At 37.2% G+C, this 24,145-nt stretch overlaps 1 protein-coding gene and 1 non-coding gene across 17 annotated transcripts in view; one reads left to right on the forward strand and one right to left on the reverse strand.

The window, feature by feature from the left end:
- IMMP2L (inner mitochondrial membrane peptidase subunit 2) overlaps positions 1-24,145 on the forward strand; it is a 1,024,913-nt gene that overhangs the window by 638,354 nt on the left and 362,414 nt on the right. The window lies entirely within an intron of this gene.
- Positions 1,898-2,004, reverse strand: LOC111749778 (U6 spliceosomal RNA). The gene has a single exon (XR_002784971.1). It is a non-coding gene; the product is annotated as a U6 spliceosomal RNA (small nuclear RNA).

Consider the following 24,145-nt stretch of genomic DNA (forward strand, 5'->3'; position numbering starts at 1 on the left):
AGTCATAAATTCTTTAAATATTGGGGACAGAGTTGTAGACTATAAAGTATATCTGAATATATAATCAAATGCTAGAAAAACCTGGTTAAACCCTCCCTTTGCTATAATTGTTTGGTGAAACACAATTCCTTAAACTAATCTGGCTGTGTGCTTCAGTAAGAATGAAAACTCAAGTTGTTTGAATTAAGCTTTCACAGTCACTATGAGTCGTAATCGACTCAACGGCAGTGGGTTTGATTTTTTTGGCTTATTGCTGTCATTCCATGTATCTTGACATTTTCCAACTTGTAAAATGTTCTGGTCAATTTGGTAACTCCCAGAACTGTTTTGGGGATTTAATTATGGAGCCCTGGTGGTGCAGTGGTTAAGAGATCAGCTGCTAATGAAAAGGTAAAAAACCCAAACAAAACAAAAAGGTAGGCAGTTGAAATCCACCAGGTGCTTCTTGGAAACTCTGTGGGGCAGCTCTACTCTGTCCTACAGGGACGCTGTGAGTCGGAATCGACTCGACGGCAACGGGTTCAATAGAAGCTATTTTTTTTGAAGTAAATAATTTTAGGAAACTTGGTTTAAATTCTCATTAATGAAAATAAATACCTACTCTCTGTGATGGCGAGGCCCTTTATAGATGCACCTGGACATACAGAACTGGATTAATGTTTTTTAGGTGTGGTATGGTGACCAACATATGTAGAGAAATGGAAAAATATTCCTCATGTAAAATTTGCACATGGTTAAGGACTAGAGATACTAGAATTACTTCATAAATTCATTTTTTAGACTTTTTTAAGCCGTAAAAATTGGTAGATTTTGTTGCCTTTTTTTTTTTTTTTTAATCATTACCATGTTCATATTTTATTATATGGCCAAAAAAATAAATAGCCAGTACAACTTGAAGAGCTCACCGGCTTGAATTAACATGGATTTCTTTGAACCGGGCTATCTACACTTGATGCCAAACTTGATGTTTTACTTTCCAAATGACACCTACCTACCAATGGGAGTCAAGAAACAGCATCTGAACATATCTTCCTTAAAGTGCCATAGGAACATGTCACATTTATGTGAATAATAAGGATCAGTAGATTTCCACATGATGTGTTTAGAGATATGTATTGTTTGTATTAAAAAATAAACTAAAACAAACAAAAAAACCAAACCTGTTGCTGTCGAGTCGATTCCGAAACATAGCAACTCTATAGGACAGAGTAGAACTTACCCATGCCATCTTAGTGAGAGTGAAAATATGTCTCATTGTGGTTTTGATTTCCATCTATCTGAAGTTGAGCATCTTTTCTTGTGTTGGGTGGCCATTTTGAATGGTCCTTTTTGATGAAGTGCCTTTTCAGGTTCTTTGCCCATTTTATGATTGGTTTGCCTTTTTGTTAAGTTGTCAGAGTTTTATACAGTCATGTATCACTTAAGTACGTGATACGTTCTGTGAGATAGGATGTTATGTGATTTGGTCATGGTGCGAACACCATATTATATACTTAGCAAAGCTGTATGGGATACTGGCAGTGCAATCTCTTTGTATATAGGAAACATATGAGATACACGTGTTGCATGCAGGAAGCTCCTATCAGGATTTCTGAACTCTATTATAACGTTATGGGACCATGGATATATATGCAGCTGGACATTGCCCGAAGAGACATTACGTGGTACATAACTGTATATATTTTGGGTTTTGATTCTTTTTTTTTAGGTGTCCTTTTAAAAAAAGTTTTATTTTTTCATCGTGTAAGAGCAGAGTTGAACAGTTGCAACAGAGACACTGTGGCCAGCAAAACCTAGAATATTTATTACCTTGTCCTTATGGAAAAAGTTTGCTGATCTCTGCTTTAAATTAAAGCTGAATGGAGTAATTTGCACAAACAAACTTGATATTAGCATAAAAAATATGGAAGGCATCACTAATTTGTGTGTCATCTTTGTGCAGAGGCCATGCTAATCTTCTCTGTATTACTCCAGTTTTAGTATATGTGCTGCCAAGGCCAGCACTGGTTATTAGATTCTTGTTGGACTTATGGTTTCCAGAGATATTCTCTCAGTTGATAACTTATCTTTTTACTCTTATGGTAAAGTCTTTTGATAAACAAATTTTTAAATTTTTATGAGGCCTCATTTATTTATTTTGTCTTTTGATGTTTGTGCTTTTGTTTTTATATTAGGCAATTCATTGTTGAAAGTGAGGCTTCACAGCATTGCCCCTGCTTTTTCTTCTAAGAATTTTATGGTTTTAGTTTTCACATTTAGATTCTTAATCCATTTTGAATTTTTTTTTTTTTTTTTGTATATGGTGTTAAGGCGTGGATCCTGTTTCATTTTTCTGCATGTGGAAATCCGATTTTCCCAGCACCGTTAGTTAAGGAGACACTTTTTTCCCTATTGAATGGACTTAGTACCTTGTCAAAAATCAGTTGACCATAGATGTATGGGTTTATTTCTGGACTCTCAATTCCATTCCTTTGGTCTATGTGCCTGTTGTCATATCAGTACCAGGTTATTTTGACTACTGTAGCTATATAGCTATATAACCAAACCCATACCCTCTGTTATTGAGTTGATTCTGACTCATAGTAACCCCATAGGGTTTCCAAGACTGTAAATCTCTGTGGAAGCAGACTGCCACATCTCTCTTCCATGGAGCTGCTGGTGGTTTTGAACCACTGACCTTTTGGTTGATAGTCAACCTCTTTAACCTCTGCACTACCAGGGCTCCTTATCATATGTTTTAAAATCAGGACGTATGAGTCTTGCTATTTTATTCTTCTCTTTCAACATTGCTTAAGCTATCCAGGGCCTATTGCTATTCCATATAAAATTGAGGGTTGGTTTTTTCTATTTCTGTAGAGAAGGCTGTTGAAATTTTGATTGGAATTGCATTGAATCTGTAGATTGCTTTGGGTAGTATTGACATCTTAACAATATTAAGTCTTCTAGTCCATGAACATGGCACATCTTTCCATTTATTTAAGTCTTCTTTATTATCTTTTAGGAATGGTTTGTAGTTTTCATTGTATAAGTCCCTCACATCCCTGAATAGATTTATTCCTAGGTATTTTATTTTCTTAGATGTGATTGTAAATGGAATTGTTTCTCTAATTTCCCTTTTAGATTTCTCTTTGCTGCTCAACTTTGGTTGTTGACCTTATACCCTGCGACTTTACCAAATTCCTCTATTAGCTCTAGAAGTTTTCTTGCGGACTCTTTGGGATTTTCTATATAAAAAAAATAATTCACAAACAGGTAATTTTACTTCTTTTCCAATCTGGATACATTTTATTTCTTTTTCTTGTCGTATTGCTCTGGCTAGGACTTCTAATATGGTATTGAATAGAAGCAGTGAGAGCAGGCACTCTTGCCTTGTTCCTGATTTTAAGGGGAAAGCTCTCAGCCTTCTTCGGTTAAGTATAATGTCAGCTATTAGCTTTTCACATATGCCCTGAATCACAATGAGAAATTTCCCTTCTATTCCAACCTTCTTTAGGATTTTTATTAAGAAATGGTGTTAGATTTTATCATATGCTTTTTCTGTATCCATAGAAATGATCGTGTGGTTCTTTTCCTTTGTTCTATTGATGTGGTGTATTATGTTGATTAGTTTTCCAATGTTCAACCATCCCTGCATTACTGGAATAAACCCACTTGGGCATGGTGTATTACTCTTTTAATATGCTGTTGGTTTCTGTTCACTAGCATTTTGTTGAGGATTTTTACATATGTATTCATAAGAGATATTGGCCTGTAGTTTTCTTTTCTTGTGGTGGCTTTGTCTGGCTTGGGTATCAGCATTATGTTCGCTTCATAGAATGAATTACGGAGTATTCTTTCCTTCTCTATCTTTTGAAAGAGTTCAAACAGTGTCAATTATTTTCTCAGTGTTTATTAGAATTTCCCAGTGAAGCCACCTAATCCAGGGCAACTTTTTTTTGTTGGCAGGTTTTTGATGACTGAGTCGATCTCTTCATTTGTTCTGAATTTGTTAAGATTTTCTATTTTCCCTTGAGTTGGTTTGAGTTGGCTGTGTGCTTCTAAGAATTTGTACATTTCATCTATGTTATCCAGTTCATTGCTGTACAGTTGTTTGTAATATTCTGTCATAATACTCTTTATTTATATCAGGTCAATTGTAATATTCCCTCTTTCACTTCTTTTTTGTTTTTTTGTATCTCTTCTACTTTTTTCTTTGTCAGTCTAGCTAAAGGCTTGTCAATGTTATTGCTCTTTTCGAAGAATCAACTTCTAGTTTTATTGATTCTCTCCGTTGTTTTTCTGTTTTTGATTTTATTTATTTCTGCTGTGACCTTTGTTATTTCCTTTCTTCTGGGTGTGCTCTTCTCTTTCTAATTCCTGGAGTTGTCACATTAGTCCGTTAATTTGAGATCTTTCTTCTTTTAGGTAGGTCTTTATTGCTATAAGTTTCCCTCTGGTGCTGCCTTCACACAAGCTCTTCTGTTAACTTAGAGTATGGTGTCATGAGTGTGGATCTACCACTTATTATGAAAAAATATTTTAACTTCAAATTAGAGTTCTTCATTTCAACATTTATAGCAATGGCATGGTTGATGCTTTATGTTTTTTTTTAACAGTCTCACACGACCTATGGGAGATAGTGTTCCTATGATAGGTAGACTTTTAGGCACAGATATTAGGTAGGCTGAGCATTTAAGAATATCATCACAGCCTTTTTTACTTCTTAAGAAAATGCAATGCATTTTAAAATGTCATTTGGAAGTAGATACATAAACTTAAACATCTCTATATCTTATTTTCTGCAAATGATTAATTTCTCTATGTTCGTTACTCCCCTTATTACGTTATATAAAATAATACAAAATTAATTACCCTAGATTATTTCAGTATAGTTTACTTTCTGTTAAATATTGAAAGACCAAGATTTTATTGTGTAAATCTCAATGCATGAGAGAAGTCAGAGAATAAATACTTGAGTAATATCTATCTGCTTTGAAGAGAAGACAGCTGAGATTATTTATATTGTAAATGCTATTTCACACCACAATGAGTTACCTTGCTGACTAATAAAAGATTCTGAAATGAAAATGACCCATTTTCACAAAACATAGCTGTAGGATTCATTTACTACCAAGCTGCCTTAGTTTATAGTACTCTTTCTGGGTTTGGTTTTTTTTTTTTTTTTTCCTGAAATAGACAATGATATTCTACTAATACATCGGAAGTGGGCTTTAAGACCATCCAGAGCACTCTTGTGAAATTAATGACTTTTGCTTTTGGCCTCAATTGTATCTTGTGATTTTCCGAACTATCCTTAGGTTTCCTCTCTTTCTTTCTCAGACTTGATAATATGTATTACTGGTTGCTTTCCAGATTTTTTAGATGCTTGCACTTCAGAAAGAGTATATGTTTGCAACTCCCTTGAAAACTTTTAGACCTCTACAGATACGAAAACATAAATCTGAAGATTAATGTTCCATACTATGTCTTGTAGTTTAAGGACATCAGAGCCTTTTAAATATTAAAGCACCTAACAGCTTGATCAAGAAAATCAGCTTACAGCAGAACAGCGTAATGATGACAAAATGTTAATTAAATTTTTCCTTGTAAAAAATTTCATTTTCAGTCTGAGTGAGCCTATACAACAGTGTTATTAGCTAAGAGCAAGAGATCTGCTTAGCAGTTTTAACTGCTTATTATTGGTCCTTGACATTTAGTTCGTATGCGTATTTATTCTGTTGCAAAACATTATATCACTTGAAAACATTAATAAACAAAAATCTTTCCTTTTAATTGTAAAACTTCCACATGGTAATTTCTTATGATATCATGAAGAAGTTTATAATTTTAATGGATTCATTCAAAAATTAAGTGACAACAATTTTGAACATGATAAACTCCTTATTTTCCTCCTCAAAATTTCAGAAACTGTAAAGTTATTCTGGTTTGTCAAATGTCTTTAAGAAACACCCGTTTACTAGATTGCATGACAAAATTGAATAGCTTTTTAATCCACTAGTGGTGTTAATAAAAGAGATGTGCAACATGAATAAAATTTGAGGTTGCTTCTGGAGGTCCTGAGGGCTTTATTAATCGTTTATTTTTTGCTCAGTGGGCATTTTTAACTAATCATTTCATTTCTGAATGAGCAAAGTGCAACGTTGAAAAGAAAGGAAAAGGAGAATAAAGATCCTGCTTTAGAGGACCCCAGTGCTTATAATCCTGTTAAGTGTCTAGAGATACATTTTAAAGTATCAAAAAGTCAAATTCATAATCTCATGTAACTACGTTAAAGAATACTAAGGGATTTATTGGATCAGAATAAATTAAAAGAGACCTTCCGTATCCTCAAGTCCAAACATTTGATTTTAGGAATGAATAAGCTGAGGCAACCAAAGGGGAGGTGACTGATCTGGGTCTCACAGGCAGGCTTAGGTAGCACCAGGATCAGAAATTAAGTCACAGTGTTCTCTCTGTGTGTCATTATGGGGCCTGGCCCAGGCAGAAGAAGGCTTTTAGAAAAATATAAATCTTGACCTTAGAGGAAAGAGTGTTATAAAAACTGGTGTTTAAAGAGTGTTATAAAAACATCTGGAGACTTGGGTTCCTTCTGTCAGCTCTAAGGTTTTTCTAGTTCTAAAATTCCATATTTCTTGATTCAAACTGGTAACAAAGAGGGAAAAATATGAGCAATAATAATAATGTTTTAAAAAAAACTTAGCATGTGCTAGGCTCTGTTTTAAACACTTTCTATTCATTAGTTCATGACATCCTCACAATAGCCTAATGAGGTAGGTATTATTATCATTCCCATTTTATAGATGAGGAAACTGAGGCACAAGAGAAGTTAAGTAACTTGCCTAAGATCAAAATGAAGTGTTTTGAGAGCATAGATAGGTAGATAGATAAATAGAGATAAATACACAGACGGACCAACTGATCCACCCAGTCTAGTCAATGTCGGGTGACTGTTTAGGAGGGGAGGTACTGTGTTGAGTAATAGAATTAAGAAGGGGAATGGCAAATGTAAATTTTTTCAAAAAAAAAAAAAAAACAACTACTACAACAAAAACTCTAGTAATTCCTTATGTTATCTAACATAATGATGCCTAACATTTCTGTAGCTTCCTAATTGATAGGGAGAATAATCAAGAATTTGAAAGAGCATCCAGCTGTAGTCCGTGTCCATAATTCTCAAAGATATCATTGCTATCATATGTTAGCATGTATATGACTGTGGCAGGTCAAGATCATGGCTGCATGATCCTATGTGTGTTTAATCATTTTTCAGGATTCTGTCATCTTTCATATTTGCAGCAGCAGTCAATGTCTACTGCTGTATTCTAACCAACCAACCCATCTCTGAAAACTTCTATAGTTAACTACTAACTCATGTTGCTCCATCTTTTGTTTTAGACTCTGTGTTATCTCCTATGTCTTGTTTGCTCTAGAAAATTTTATTTAGCTTTTTTACTTTAGTTTATAAAAGACTAGTTTAGGAAGATGGAAACAGGGTGAGCTGAGTATACCTTATTTGTTCCCGTTTTTCTCTTTGCATTTTAAACACATACTAGTGATAGTGGTCAGAGTGTTGCAGAAGATACAGAATGTGGAATAGAGTAGTTCTAAGTAAAACTGCCCATTTTTGTAGGCTTGGAGAAGCTAATACCTTTTTGAAGCAGGGCTTTATTTGATCCTCTTTCAAAGGAATATTGGATTCCTTAATGGCTTCTGGATTCTATTAACATTCTGTTATTGACTTGACAAAAAAAAAAATGGTTAAAAAAATACGGTATCACTACAGCTTCTGTAATGCAAGCACAGTTCAGTTAGATGGGAGTTTTCTTCTACATAGTTCAATATACTTTAATTAACAATCTGTTTTGGTTTCATTCAATAATATTTACTGAGCTCCTACTAAGCATTAAGTACTCTAGTAGGTGCTGGTACTTGTGTCTGGCATTAGGGCCATTAACTTGTTATTACTGTAGCTTAAAGTAGATAAGCTTCTCAGAGGACCAGATTTTAGTTTTTGCAGCTCAGATAAAGTAAATGTGCAGTGTTATACAACCAAAATTTACTCTAACAGTTCTTTCAGAAGTTATTAGACATAAAACACAAAATAATCAATTCTTATGGTATAAACTGTCTTAGTATTGCTATTCTATAATACAATTTTTTTCTGTAATTCCTTCCTTCCTTCCTTCCTTCCTTCCTCCCTCCCTGCCTCCCTCCCTCCGGTAGAATCATTACAAAACATTTTTAATTAAGTGTAGGAGCTTAACAGATTTTAAATTTGTATGGAATTGTCAAAACATTGTGCAAAGTAGCTTTACCATTCTGCATTCCCACCAGCAATGGCAGAGAATTAAAATTTCTCTACACCTTTACCAGCACTTAGTCAGCCTTTGCAGTTATAGCCATTCTAGTTTGTGTATAGTAGTATCTCATTGTGGTTTATTTTGCATTTCCCTAATGGCTAATGCATGTGCCTGTCAGTTTGTCATACTGTGGGGCTTGTGTGTTGCTGTGTTGCTGGAAGCTATGCCACTGATATTCAGTTACCAGAAGGGTCACCTATGAAGGTCAGGTTTCAGCTGAGCTTCCAGACTAAGACAGACTAGGAAGAAGGACCTGGCAGTCTTCTTCGGAAAAGAATTAGCCAGTGAATACCTATGAATAGCAGCGGAACATTGTCTGATATAGTGCCAGAAGATGAGCCCCTCAGGTTGGAAGGCACTCAAAAGATGACTGGGAAAGAGCCCTCTCCTCAAAGTAGGGTCGACCTTCATGACATGGATGGAGTCAAGCTCTTGGGACCTTCGTTTGCTGATGTGGCACGACTCAAAATGAGAAGAAACAGCTGCAAACATCCACTAATAATTGGAACCTGGACTGTACAGAGCATGAATCTGGGAAAATTGGAAATCATCAAAAGTGAAATAGAACACATAAAGATCGATATCCTAGGCTTTGGTGAGCTGAAATGGACTGGTATTGGCCATTTTGAATTGGACAGTCATAGGGTCTACAATGCCAGCAATGACAGCTTGAAAGGAATGGTGTTGCATCCATCACCAAAAAAAACATTTCAAGATATATCCTGAAGTACGATGCTTTCAATGATAGAATAATATCCATATGCTCACAAGGAAGACCAGTTAATATGACTAGTATTCAAATTTACGCATCAGCCACTAAAATGAAAGATGAAGAAACGGAAGATTTTTACCAGCTTCTGCAATCTGAAATTGATGGAACATGCAATCAGGATGCATTGATAATTATTGGTAGGAAAACCCTCAACGAGATGGATTGACACAGTGGCTGTAACAGTGGGCTCAAGCATAGCAACAATTGTGGGCATGGTGAAGGACCGGGTAGTGTTTTGTTCTGTGGTGCATGGGGTCACTATGAGTCGGAACCAACTCAACGGCACCTAGCAACAGCAGCAACCATAATGACTAATGCCTTTAAGCATCTTTTTAACGTGCTTGGAGTCCCTGGGTGGTTCAAACAGTTAATGCAGTCACTGCTAACAAAGAGTTGGAAGTCTGAGTCCACCCACAGGCACCTTGGGAGAAAGACCTGGTGATCTACTTCCAAAAAAAATTAGCCATTGAAAGCCTAATGGAGCACAGTTCTACTGTGACACACATAGGGTCGCCGTGAGTCAGAATCAACTTGACAGCAACTTTTTTTTTTAATGTGCTTATTTGTTATTTGTATATCTTCTTTGCTGAAGTATCTATTAAAGTTTTTTGCCCATCTTTAAGAATCAGTTTGTTGTCTTGTTAATTGAGTTGTAAGAATTCTTAGTTTTCTGAGTACAAAACTTTATTTGATATATGCCTTGCAATTATTTTCTACTCCTCTTCACTTTTTATTTTCATAACAGAATCTTTTAAAGGCTAAAATTCTTAATTTTCGTGAAGTATAATTTACCAGTTTTTCTTTTATGGGTCATGCTTTTTTATGTCCTATCCACGAAATAGTTGCCTAGATAAGGTAACAGAGATTTTCTCCTATGCTTTCTTCTAGAAGTTTTATAGTTTGAGGTTTTACACTGAAGTCTGTGATCCATTTTGAGTGAATTTTTGTACGTGGTAGAAATAAGGTTCATGGTTCCTTTTTTCCCAATTGTGTATCCAGTTGTTCTACCACTCTTTGTTAAAAAGGCTATCTCTTCTCTATTTAGTTACCTGGCACCTGTGTCAAAAAGGAATTGGTCATAGATATATGACTTATTTCTGGAGTCTATTTTATTCTATTAATCTTTATGTTTATCCTTATGCCACTACCATACTGTCTTTATTAAAGTAACCTTACAGTAAGTCTTGAAATCGGGTAGGGTAAGTCAGCCAACATCTTTTTTTTTTTTTTCGGTTGTGATTTAAGTGAAAGTTTACACCCATTCATGATAGAAATACTGGAAAACTATGAACAGAAGGGAAATTCTTCAGCACAATAAAGAGAATCTATTCAAAATTGACATCTTACTTGGTGGTGGAATACTGAATGTGTCCTTAAGATTAGAAGCAAAGCAAGGATGTCCACTCTCAGCTCTTCTGTTCAACATAATACTGGAGGCCCTATCCAGTAATAAATTTATAAATAAATTCTGGGGTAAATAGATCTTAATTCACTCTTTTATTCAGTATATTTCAAAAGAAAAAGTATTTATTGAGTACTCTGCTAAACTCTGCAGAGGATTACACTGTACTGGTGAATACTCGTTTACTTCTCCCGCTTGGGATGATTACCATTGTCAGTCAACATTCATGTACTTGATGAATAATTCACAGCCAATCTAATGAAATGGGGTATGTTATAGGAATTAATATATAAAATAATAGATTAGTTTGATTATTTAGACTGCATGGTTACTCTTTGCTACAGAGGAAATATGTATAGTTGTAAACTATAGATGTACTTTTACATAGTCTCATGAAAAAAATATGACTTTCTTAATCACTTTGGTAACATAACACAAATTGCAATATTAAGACTGAAAAACTTCCCATTACTTAAAATAGTTGTAGTGTGGCAACAAAGAAGAATTCACATTTATCAAAATAACACCCTATAAACAACTTTAAAGCACATTGGAGCCATGTTGAACGAAATGGAACTTAATTTTGTTTCATGCAGATTGCATATTAATAATTAATAATTAGTGGTTTCTTTTCTTATCCAATTACTATTCATGTATCAAAGCTCAGCTCGAATTTCTCCTATTTGAAGTTATTCATTATCAGCCTCATTTGAAATTATTTCTACCTCCTCTAAATTTTCTTATGATTTGAAGTCTCTACCACTCAGTGTATTAGAGATTGCATTGTACTGTCCCTTGGCTTTTATTGTCCTGTGTGGAATATTTTAACTGAACTGAAAAACTGATGTAAGAGCGTACTGTTATTTTGCTCTCCATCACATACAGCAACTTGAACATAGTATATACTCAGAGAACATCTTTACCGACTGGATTCACTGTCAAATTTAGCCAGCCGAAGGACCGTTTCTGTGTGTCTCTGACCTAGAAAGTGGGGCTCTTGCTGCAGCTATAATCACAAGTCACCTCCTTTCCTCATAGTCTCAGGCAGTTAATGATCTGTGTTTTGTGCATTTCGAATATACCTCTGAGAACTCTTCAGGCCGTGTCATGGTAAGACCATGTCTGCCCTCGAAGACCATGCGCTCTCTTAATGGGGGCATATCTTTTTACTTAGAGCTCTATCCACAGTGGCTGGCACATGGAAGTGGGCCTTGGGCAGTGTGTGGTGAGTTACTGTGCATGAGGATTCACTGGGTATGCCACATCCCTTTCTCAGATTTTCATCAATGATCAGTGGAGATTTTTTTATGTTTCAAAACTCTATCATATATTCCAGAAGTGTACTCCTTTGATTGAGTTTCCTTAAGCACAAGGGTTAGGGGAGCTGTTTTTCCATAAGAGATGACTCTCTAGCAAGTGTCAGCAAACTTTTTTTCTATAAAGTTCAGAAAGTAAATATTTTAGGCTTTGTGGGCCATGCAGTATATTTCTAAACTACTAGCTCTGCCATTGTAATGCTAAAGTATCCTTAGGCATTATGTAAATGAATTAGTATGGCTGAGTTCTAATAAAACTTTATTTGCAAAAACAGATGATGGGCCAAATTTACCAATCCCTGGTCTATGACTTACTACTGCATACTCCTTTGCTTTCTGTATGAAAATGTACGTTTTTGTTTCTTTAATTAAAGGCAGTCTTTATGTGATTTCATGAGAATCTGCTGTTTCTCTAAGGAGCCCTAGTTCTTTTATTGGAGAAATGATGTTAGAAACCAAGATCTGGGCACTAGGTACGCTCATCGCTACTGGAGTATTTGCTTCTAGCACTCTTACCTGATAGAGCAATGAAATACATGTGTATGTACTAACCTGTGTATATAAAAATATATATACATATACACATGTCTATATTGCTCTATATTGACACCCATCTGTGTCTCTAATAGACTGAATATGAGATTATCCTGATGTCTTCCACAGTAATCCACTACCACATGGATCGTTCTAATCTTCTGCTATCGGTAGACTCCCACTCCAACAGTGAGAAAAATAGCTCCCACCCTACACCATCCATTTACTTAATTGTTCAATTTCAGTATACATGTATATACAGCTTCATTTTTATCTTTATTTGGACACATTTTTCCCTCTGAAATACTATAGCCTTCTGTAAATTTGTGCATTCGTTTCTCAGTCTTACTTACAGGTCAGCCATACAAAATACTCAAATGAGGAGTCTCAATTTATGTAGGACAAATGAGAAAATGTACAAGAATGTACTTTTTCAACTGGAATGTACTATAAAGATATAAGGTAGTTATCTAGTTTTCACTAAAAATACTATCAATGTTTTTATGTTAATGTTTTATCAGTTTAGTAATTCAACCTGAGAGCCATTTTGTAATGTCAGAATAGTATTGCTGATGGCTTTATTTAGCTTTAGTTTTTGTTCTTACTGTATGTTTTTCCTTAACAGTACTATAAATATAGTGGGTAATGATGTAATTAATCATTGTTTACTAATCAATATACATTCATTAGCTGATGAATCTTATAGCTGATAATCTCAATAGCCCACCCCCCAATTCCCAAGAAATTTGTGGGCTTGAGTCTTGGAGACTGCAAGTCAATTTCTTTAGAACATTTCCTTAGGAGCTGCACAAGTAAAACTAACCAGAGTCAAAAGTGGCATCTTCTCTGACTTTCCTGTGTTTGTTGTTTAGATCCTTCTACCTGTACAAAGGCCATATGAAAGGGAGAGAAAAGAAACAGGCACTTCATAATAAAGCTAGTAATATAATTTACTGGCATTCATTATACGATCATATGTTTTCACATTTAATGGAAAAAAAGAATAAGAGTTTGTGTAATGAAAACCTTTTTTTTTAAGTAGTATCTCTGTTCAGCACTTTTTATAGGTTTTATTTCCCTTATTTTTCTTCGTTCTAGGTGATAAGGAAAATGTAGAAAGGGACTGAATTTTGAAATTTCCTCAATGCTCTAATTTTCTTTCAGTGATTAGATACAATAGGGTCAGTTGCGTGCAAATTCTGCACCTGCTTCTCGCTGCTGTCTGGCTCTTTGAGATAGAATCTTAACTGGCAGGATTCAGGCTTCCTTTGGTGGTAATCAGGTGGAATGTGCTAGAGCCTGGCTTTCTGGAGGGAATCAAACCTGGGAGAAAAAGCAATCCTAGCAGGCTGGGTTTAGAATTTCATGACTAGTGATTCTGTCACTGCCCCGTTAGAGTGAACGTCTTTTTGTTCTCTTTTTACATTGCCTATGAAACATGACCTGGAATTCTACCAGAAACCACTCTTCCGCTGTCAATATTTTTTTTTAATTAATTTTTATTAAGCTTCAAGTGGACATTTACCATTCCAATCAGTCTGTCACATGTAGGTTTACATACATCTTACTTCCTTCTCCCACTTGCTCTCCCCCTATTGAGTCAGCCCTTTCAGTCTCTCGTTTCGTGCCAATTTTGCCATCTTCCCTTTCTCTCTATTTTCCCATCCCCCCTCCAGTCAAGAGTTGCCAACACACTCTGCAGTGTCCACCTAATTTAATTGGCTCACTCTTCATCAGCATCTCTCTCCCCCCCGCTGACCAGTCCTTTTCATGCCTGATGAGTTGTCTTCGGGGTTGGTTCCTGTCCTGTGCCATCAGAAGTTCTGGGGAACATTGTCTCTGGGATTCCTCTAGTCGCATTCATATCATTAGGTATGGTCTTTTTATGAGAATCTGGGGTCCGTATCCCATTGGCCTCCTGCTCCCTCAGGAGTTGTCTGTTGTGCTCCCTAGCAGGGCAGACATCGATTGTGGCCGGGCACCAACTAGTTCTTCTGGTTTCAGGATAATGTAGGTCTCTGGTTCATTTGGCCCTTTCTGTCTCTTGGGTTCTTAGTTGTCGTGTGGCCTTGGTGTTCTTCCTTTGCCTTTGCTCCAGGTGGGTTGAGACCAATTGATGTATCTTAGATGGCCGCTTGTTGGCATTTAGGACCCCAGGTGCCACAATTCAAAGTGGGATGCAGAATGTTTTCATAATAGAATTATTTTGCCCGTTGACTTAGAAGTCTCCTCAAACCATGTTCCCCAGATCCCAGCCCCTGCTCCGCTGACCTTTGAAGCTTTCATTTTATCCCGGAAACCTCTTTGCTTTTAGTCCAGTCCAATTAGGCTGACCTTCCTTGTATTGTGTGTTGTCTTTCCTTTCACCCAAAGCAGTTCTTATCTACTGATTGAGCAATAAAAAACCCTCTCCCTCCCTCCCTCCCTCCCCGCTTTGTAACCACAAAAGTATGTGTTCTTCTCCGTTTTTTCTATTTCTCAAGATCTTATAATAGTGGTCTTATACAATATTTGTCCTTTTGCCTCTGACTCATTTCGCTCAGCATAATGTCTTCCAGATTCCTCCATGTTATGAAATGTTTCAGAGATTTGTCACTGTTCTTTATCGATGCGTAGTATTCCATTGTGTGAATATACCACAATTTATTTACCCATTCATCCGTTGACGGACATCTTGGTTGCTTCCAGCTTTTTGCTATTGTAAACAGAGCTGCAATAAACATGGGTGTGCATATGTCTGTTTGTGTGAAGGCTGTTGTATCTCTAGCGTATATTCTGAGGAGTGGGATTTCTGGGTTGTATGGTAGTTCTATTTCTAACTGTTTAAGATAACGCCAGATGGATTTCCAAAGTGGTTTTACCATTTTACAATCCCACCAGCAGTGTATGAGAATTCCAATCTCTCCGCAGCCTCTCCAACATTTATTATTTTGTGTTTTTTGGATTAATGCCAGTCTAGTTGGTGTGAGATGGAATCTCATCGTAGTTTTAATTTGCATTTCTCTAATGGCTAATGATCGGGAGCATTTTCTCATGTATCTGTTGGCTGCCTGAATATCTTCTTTAGTGAAATGTGTGTTCATATCCTTTGCCCACTTCTTGATTGGGTTGCTTGTCTTTTTGTGGTTGAGTTTTGACAGAATCATGTAGATTTTAGAGATCAGGCGCTGGTCTGAGATGTCATAGCTGAAAATTCTTTCCCAGTCTGTAGGTGGCCTTTTTACTCTTTTGGTGAAGTCTTTAGATGAGCATAGGTGTTTGATTTTTAGGAGCTCCCAGTTATCTGGTTTCTCTTCATCATTTTTGGTAATGTTTTGTATTCTGTTTATGCCTTGTATTAGGGCTCCTAGGGTTGTCCCTATTTTTTCTTCCATGATCTTTATCGTTTTAGTCTTTATGTTTAGGTCTTTGATCCACTTGGAGTTAGTTTTTGTGCATGGTGTGAGGTATGGGTCCTGTTTCATTCTTTTGCAAATGGATATCCAGTTATGCCAGCACCATTTGTTAAAAAGACTATCATTTCCCCAATTGACTGACACTGGTCCTTTGTCAAATATCAGCTGCTCATATATGGATGGATTTATATCTGGGTTCTCAATTCTGTTCCATTGGTCTATGTGCCTGTTGTTGTACCAGTACCAGGCTGTTTTGACTACTGTAGCTGTATAATAGGTTCTGAAATCACGTAGAGTGAGGCCTCCCACTTTCTTCTTCTTTTTCAGTAATTAGAAAAAGAATTATCCGGGGGTTCTTATCCGGGGGTTCTTTCCCTTCCATATGAAATTAGTGATTTGTTTCTCTATCCCCTTAGAGTATGACATTGGTATTTGGATTGGAAGTGCGTTATATGTATAGATGGCTTTTGGTAGAATAGACATTTTTACTATGTTAAGTCTTCCTATCCATGAGCAGGGTATGTTCTTCCACTTAAGTATGTCCTTTTGAATTTCTTGTCGCAGAGTTTTATAGTTTTCTTTGTATAGGTCTTTTACATCCTTGGTACGATTTATTCCTAAGTATTTTATCTTCTTGGGGGCTACTGTGAATGGTATTGATTTGGTTATTTCCTCTTCGGTGTTCTTTTTGTTGATGTAAAGGGATCCAAGTGATTTTTGTATGTTTATTTTATAACCTGAGACTCTGCCAAACTCTTGTATTAGCTTCAGTAGTTTTCTGGAGGATTCCTTAGGGTTTTCCATGTATACGATCATGTCATCTGCAAATAGTGATAGCTTTACTTCCTCCTTGCCAATCTGGATACCCTTTATTTCTTTGTCTAGCCTAATTGCCCTGGCTAGGACTTCAAGTACGATGTTGAATAAGAGTGGTGATAATGGGCATCCTTGTCTGGTTCCCGTTCTCAGGGGAAATGCTTTCAGGTTCTCTCCATTTAGAGTGATATTGGCTGTTGGCTTTGCATAGATGCCCTTTATTATGTTGAGGAATTTTCCTTCAATTCCTATTTTGGTAAGAGTTTTTTATCATAAATGGGTGTTGAACTTTGTCAAATGCCTTTTCTGCATCTATTGATAAGATCATGTGGTTTTTATCTTTTGTTTTGTTTATGTGATGGATTACATTAATGGTTTTTCTGATATTAAACCAGCCTTGCATACCTGGTATAAATCCCACTTGATCAGGGTGAATTATTTTTTTGATGTGTTGTTGGATTCTATTGGCTAGAATTTTGTTGAGGATTTCTATGTTCATGAGGGATATAGGTCTATAATTTTCTTTTTTTGTAATGTCTTTACCTGGTTTTGGTATCAGGGAGATGGTAGCTTCATAGAATGAGTTGGGTAGTATTCCATCTTGTTCTATGCTTTGAAATACCTTTAGTAGTAGTGGTGTTAAGTCTTCTCTTAACTCTGCAGTGAAGCCGTCCGGGCCAGGACTTTTTTTTGTTGGAAGTTTTTTGATTACCGTTTCAATCTCTTTTTTTGTTATGGGTCTATTTAGTTGTTCTACTTCTGAATGTGTTAGTTTAGGTAGGTAGTATTGTTCCAAGAATTTATCCATTTCTTCTAGGTTTTCAAATTTGTTAGAGTACAATTTTACGTAGTAATCTGAAATGATTCTTTTAATTTCATTTGGCTCTGTTGTGATGTGGTCCTTCTCGTTTCTTATTCGGGTTATTTGTTTCCTTTCCTGTTTTTCTTTAGTCAGTCTGGCCAATGGTTTATCAATTTTGTTAATTTTTTCAATAAACCAGCTTTTGGCTTTGTTAATTTTTTCAATTGTTTTTCTGTTCTCTAATTCATTTAGTTCAGCTCTAATTTTTATTATTTGTTTTCTTCTGGTGCCTGATGGGTTCTTTTGTTGCTCACTTTCTATTTGTTCAACTTGTCGGGACAGTTCTCTGATTTTGTCTCTTTCTTCTTTTTGTATGTATGCATTTATCGATATAAACTGGCCTCTGAGCACTGCTTTTGCTGTGTCCCAAAGGTTTTGATAGGAAGTATTTTCATTCTCGTTGCTTTCTAAGAATTTCCTTATTCCCTCCTTGATGTCTTCTATAACCCAGTCTTTTTTCAGGAGGGCATTGTTCATTTTCCAAGTATTTGATTTCTTTTCCCTAGTTTTTCTGTTATTGATTTCTAGCTTCATTGCCTTGTGGTCTGAGAAGATGCTTTGTAATATTTCGATGTTTTGGATTCTGCGAAGGTTTGTTTTGTGACCTAATATGTGGTCTATTCTAGAGAATGTTCCATGTGCGCTCGAAAAAAAGTATACTTTGCAGCAGTTGGGTGGAGAGTTCTGTATAAGTCAATGAGGTCAAGTTGGTTGATTGTTGTAATTAGATCTTCCGTGTCTCTATTGAGCTTCTTACTGGATGTCCTGTCCTTCTCCGAAAGTGGTGTGTTGAAGTCCCCTACTGTAAATGTGGAGGTGTCTATCTCGCTTTTCAATTCTGTTAAAATTTGATTTATGTATCTAGCAGCCCTGTCATTGGGTGCGTAAATATTTAATATGGTTATATCTTCCTGATCAATTGTCCCTTTTATCATTATATAGTGTCCTTCTTTATCCTTTGTGGAGGATTTAAGTCTAAAGTCTATTTTGTCAGAAATTAATATTGCTGCTCCTCTTCTTTTTTGCTTATTATTTGCTTGATATATTTTTTTCCATCCTTTGAGTTTTAGTTTGTTTGTGTCTCTAAGTCTAAGGTGTGTCTCTTGTAGGCAGCATATAGATGGGTCATGTTTCTTTATCCAGTCCGTGACTCTCTGTCTCTTTATTGGTGCATTTAGTCCATTTACATTCAGCGTAATTATAGACAAATAAGTTTTTAGTGCTGTCATTTTGATGCCTTTTCGTGTGTGTTGTTGGCCTTTTCATTTTTCCACATACTTTTTTATGCTGAGACGTTTTTCTCAGTAGATTGTGAGATCCTCATTTTCATAGTGTTTAACTTTATGTTTGTTGAGTCGTTATGTTTTTCTTGAGTTATGGAATTGATATTCCTTTTTGTGGTTACCTTATTATTTACCCCTATTTTTCTAAGTAAAAACCTAACTTGTATCGTTCTATATCGCCTTGTATCACTCTCCATCTGGCAGTTCAATGCCTCCTGTATTTAGTCCCTCTTTTTGATTATTGTGATTGTTTATCTATTGATTTCCATGATTTCCTGTTATGTGTATTATTTTATTTATTTATTTTTTAGGATTAATATTTATTTGTTTGTTTTTGTGCTTTCCCTATTTGAGTTGCGTTGATATCAGGACGTTCTGTTTTGTGACCTTGTATTGTGCTGGTACCTGATATTACTGGTCATCAGGCCAAACAATCTCCTTTAGCATTTCTTGCAGTCTTGGTTTAGTTTTTGCAAATTCTCTAAACTTGTGTTTATCTGTAAATATCTTAATTTCTCCTTCATATTTCAGAGAGAGTTTTGCTGGATATATGATCCTTGGTTGGCAGTTTTTCTCCTTCAGTGCTCTGTATACGTCGTCCCATTCCCTTCTTGCTTGGATGGTTTCTGCTGAGTAGTCTGAACTTATTCTTATTGATTCTCCCTTGAAGGAAACCTTTCTTTTCTCCCTGGCTGCTTTTAAAATTTTCTGTTTGTCTTTGGTTTTGGCAAGTTTGATGATAATATGTCTTGGTGTTTTTCTTTTTGGATCAATCTTAAATGGGGTTCGATGAGCATCTTGGATAGATATCCTTTCGTCTTTCATGATGTCAGGGAAGTTTTGTGTCAGGAGTTCTTCAACTATTTTCTCTGTGTTTTCTGTCCCCCCTCCCTGTTCTGGGACTCCAATCACTCGCAAGTTATCCTTCTTGATAGAGTCCCACATGATTCTTAGGGTTTCTTCGTTTTTTTTTAATTCTTTTATCTGATTTTTTTTCAGCTATGTTGGAGTTGATTCCCTGGTCCTCCAGAAGTCCCAGTCTACATTCTAATTGCTCGAGTCTGCTCCTCTGACTTTCTATTGCATTGTCTAATTCTGTAATTTTATTGTTAATCTTTTGGATTTCTACATGTTGTCTCTCTATGGATTCTTGCAACTTATTAATTTTTCCACTTTGTTCTTGAATAACCTTTTTGAGTTCTTCAACAGTTTTATCAGTGTGTTCCTTGGCTTTTTCTGCATTTATCCTAATTTCATTTGTGATATCTTGAAGCATTCTGTAAATTAGTTTTTTATATTCTGTATCTGATAATTCCAGGATTGTATCTTCATTTGGGAAAGATTTTGATTCTTTTGTTTGGGGGGTTGGAGAAGCTGTCATGGTCTGTTTCTTTATGTGGTTTGATACGGACTGCTGTCTCCGAGCCATCACTGGGAAACTAGATTTTCCAGGTAATCAGCTAAAAAAAAATGCAGTCAGATCCCTATCTGAATTCTCCTTCTGGCTCAGGGTATTCGGATGTTAATGGAGCCGCCTGGGGAGGGTGGGGGAGGGATCAGAGAGCTAGGCGTGTAGCACCACAGAATATAGAGCTGATCCCCACGTTCACGCTCCGCCCCCGTCCGCCAGAATCCCGGCAGGACGGCTCCCCAGCTGGGACGCTACTCTCCCCGCTCCAAGATCGGTCACTTCCTCCCGGGGGTTTTTCCCTCCGGTGCGCCGCACCGCTTGCGTGAACTGAGTGGGCGTGGCCCTCACGAACAGCTGGGCCCGCCCCCGGGGTCTGTTCAGGGGAATGCGCTCACACCCCCCCTGCTGTTGCCAAGATCCCAGCGGGACGGCTCCCCATTTGGGACGCTGCTCTCCCCACTCCAAGACCAGTCACTTCCTCCCGGGGATTTCTCCCTCCAGTGCACCGCACCACTCGCGCAAACTGGGTGGGAGTGGCCCTCACGAACAACTGGGCTCGCCCCCGGGGTCTGTTCAGGGGAATGCGCTCACACCCCGCCCGCTCTCGCCAAGATCCCAGCGGGCTGGCTCCCCAGCTGGGATGCTGCTCTCCCCGCTCCGAGACCATTCACTTCCTCCTGGAGATTTCTCCCTCCGGTGCGCCGCACCGCTCACGCAAACTGGGTGGACATGGCCCTCACGAACATCTGGGCGCCCCCCCCCGGGGTCGTTTTAGGGAACTGTATGTGATCCCCACGCTCGCACCTTGCCCGCCTCCCACCAAACTCCCGGCGGGACGGCTCTCCAGCTGGGACGTTGCTCTCCCCGCTCCAAGATCAGTCATTGCCTCCCGGGTGTTTCTCCCACCAGCTGCGCCGCTACACCGCCCGGGCCAACCAGCTAGACTCCCTCCCGGGATGGGTTTGGGGCGGTAGGGCTGGGCCCCTTGTCTGTGCCGTCTGCCCCCCTGGGCTCTGCCCCAGCCCGGGCTCCGAAGGTCACCTGCCTGGTACGCTGGCTCTTAGTTCTGAAAACGATCGCTGTCTGCCCGTATTTGTTTGTTCTCCATCTCTAAGTCTGTGTTTGTTGTTCAGAGTTCGTAGATTGTTATATATGTGATCGATTCACTTGTTTTTCCGAGTCTTTGTTGCATGAGGGATCCGCGGAGTGTCCACCTAGTCCGCCATCTTGGCCCCGCCCCACTATCAATATTTTTAAAGATGATCCTCTCTTTGACTAAAAATAATTTTCTTAAGAACCAGGAATATTAGTTTCACTCCTTCGGTTGATGTAGAAATGTATACCTGAATTGAAGTGGCTGAAATTGTAGCTGGCATGGGAAATGATAAACAGTGTATTGAAATACCCAAATGCCTTGTTTTCTAAGTATCACAGTCGTTTTCTTTTCTTCTAACATTATAGACTTAAATTCACATGAGTTTTCAGATACATAGCAAAAGAGCAAGAAGCCGTTTGACCATTACTCCTGGACTCCAGATTCAGTAGGGTAATTTAAGTGTTTATCTCTATGCTGAGCGTACATGACTATAATTAAACCCTTTGGTTCTTAGGACAAAACAAGTCTTTGAAAGGAGCTTATTCCTGCCTGGCCGGGAGCCACCTTATACAGAGATAGGTACCTGATATCCATTCCGCTGATTACTAGTAGTTTGATCTGAATTGGCCACTCGACCTCTCTATGTTTCAAAATTTTTATCTCTACAATGGAGAGTCTCCCTCCCCAGAGAACCCCGCTGCTGAGAACAGTGCTTGGGGTAGTTTAAAGGCATTGCTGCTCTCTTCACCTTCGGCCCCCAACAAGCAGTGAGCTGAAACCAGATCTTTCTCTGATGTAATTTTCTCTTGACCTTCTTGGAACTCTGTGCTATATCATGGAAGTTATTAAACTCTCTATCATAACACCTAGGTTATGACACTGGTTTATGGAAATTTTATCAATATCCATGAGTTTTAAATCCTTTGAAAACTCATGTAATAAGTGACTGATTTATCATAACAGCTTGTCCACTGTACCTACTTAGAAGAAGAATCGTACTGGTTCATTTTACTATTACCCCTTGCCCTTGAGTTGATTCCGACTCTTAGCGATCCTACAGGACAGAGTATAACTACCCATAGGGTTTCCAAGGTTGTTGTTTTGAGTCGGAATCGACTTGATAGCAATGGGTTTGGATTTTTTGGAATCTTTACAGAAGCAGACTGCCACATCTTTCTCCCGCAGAGGACTTATGGGTTCCAACAGCCAACCTTTCAGTTAGCAGCCAAGCGCTTTAACCATTGTACTACCAGGGCTCCTTTACTATTACCGTATCTCAGCTATTTCTTCAATATCTTTTAGAGTGATTTTTCAGGCAATTGTTCAATAATAGCTGTTTACTGAAATTTATTATGTGAAATAGCTTGAAAACTTATTTTAAACATTCGCCTTGAATACTAAAGAGTTGTAGGTATTTCATGTAAAGATAAAAAAAATTTTAACTAATGCACTATGTATCCTAACCCAGTCATATCTAATCCTAATTAGATCCTAATGCCTAATCCTAGGTGTATCTCAGATTTTAAAAGGAAGGTTCAGATTCTAGTGATGTTTCAAGAAAATCATATTTTAGAAATTAGTTCTCTCAATACTACACATAAGATTTTTTTTTATTATCCCAATCCCAATCATTTTAGATTGCAGATGTCTGCCATTTATTCTTTTTTAATACATAGTACGTTTCTTAACAACATACTGTGATATTAAGATAAAAGAAAAGAGACAAAGCAGGGGGAACCAGAGAATGCTACCTAAAAGCTCAGTATATTAGCAGCATCTAGTAACTATTGGAGAAATGAGTTCGCAAATGAGGAGGCCCAAATTGAAGCACAACATAGTTCATATTTTTTTCTTAGGGAACCTTTTCCTGGTGGTATATTTAATAAGCAGGTTCACAGACAGCTGTACATTCTTCATTACAAATAAATTACATAGTTTACCATTGCATAAAAATTTCATCATAGCCTTTTGCTGTTTCTTTGTTTAGAAAGAAGATGATTATTAAGTATATACAGCAGTAATGGCAGACATAGAGAGTTCCCTATGCTGATTACAAAATCTAATTTGTATACTTTATAGACCAACAAGAGTGCAAGTGAGAATGTGGTAGAGTTAAAGGAAATAGGCACATGGCAAGCAATACATTTGCAGCTTATTACTGATCCTTGTGTTCAGCATGACTGTGTTTAACGACAGAGTGGAGCCCTGGTAGTGCAGTGATTAAGTGCTAGGTTTCTAACCAAAAGGTTGGTGGTTCGAACCCAGCAGCTGCTCTTGGGAGGAAGATGTGGTAGTCTGCGCCAATAAAGGTTTACAGCCTTGGAAACCCTATGGGACAGCTCTGCTCTGTCCTATAGAGTCACTAGGAGTTGAAATTGACTTGACAGCAATGGGTTTTTTTGGTTTAATGACAAAGCTACCAAGTGTATGATTATTAGACTTAATGCAAATTTGTTTTTCCAAGCTTTGGCTAAGGTTACAAAAGTCTCATTTTCAATGCTGCATTTGCTAACTTATTTGTAAACATTAATAAAGATTGGTTTTGTCCCTCAGGGTGATTCATATGTTTGTCAAGAGAAAGAAATGACAGAGATTGATTACTAACGATCCTTGCACTATTATTCTTTAATTTTTTTTTTTTAATTTATGCCTGATATTTATTTTAACTTTTAGGCGTATGAATCTTTAAACTATAAATTAAAAAAAACTAAGTTTCTACAATACACAAACCTTATTTTTGCCATATGTATCCAAACCTTTTTACCAAGTATCTGTTTCATTTTGCTTTTACTTTTAAGAAATCGTTTCTCCTAGCCTGTGTTTCTAAATCATCAGACTTTTGTAATTAAGCATAATACTGCTTAGGCCATGAATTTAGATTTCTTCCTGGCCTGAAAA

This window comes from Loxodonta africana, chromosome 8 (assembly GCF_030014295.1).
Source record: "Loxodonta africana isolate mLoxAfr1 chromosome 8, mLoxAfr1.hap2, whole genome shotgun sequence".
NCBI classification, from domain to species: Eukaryota; Metazoa; Chordata; class Mammalia; order Proboscidea; family Elephantidae; genus Loxodonta; species Loxodonta africana.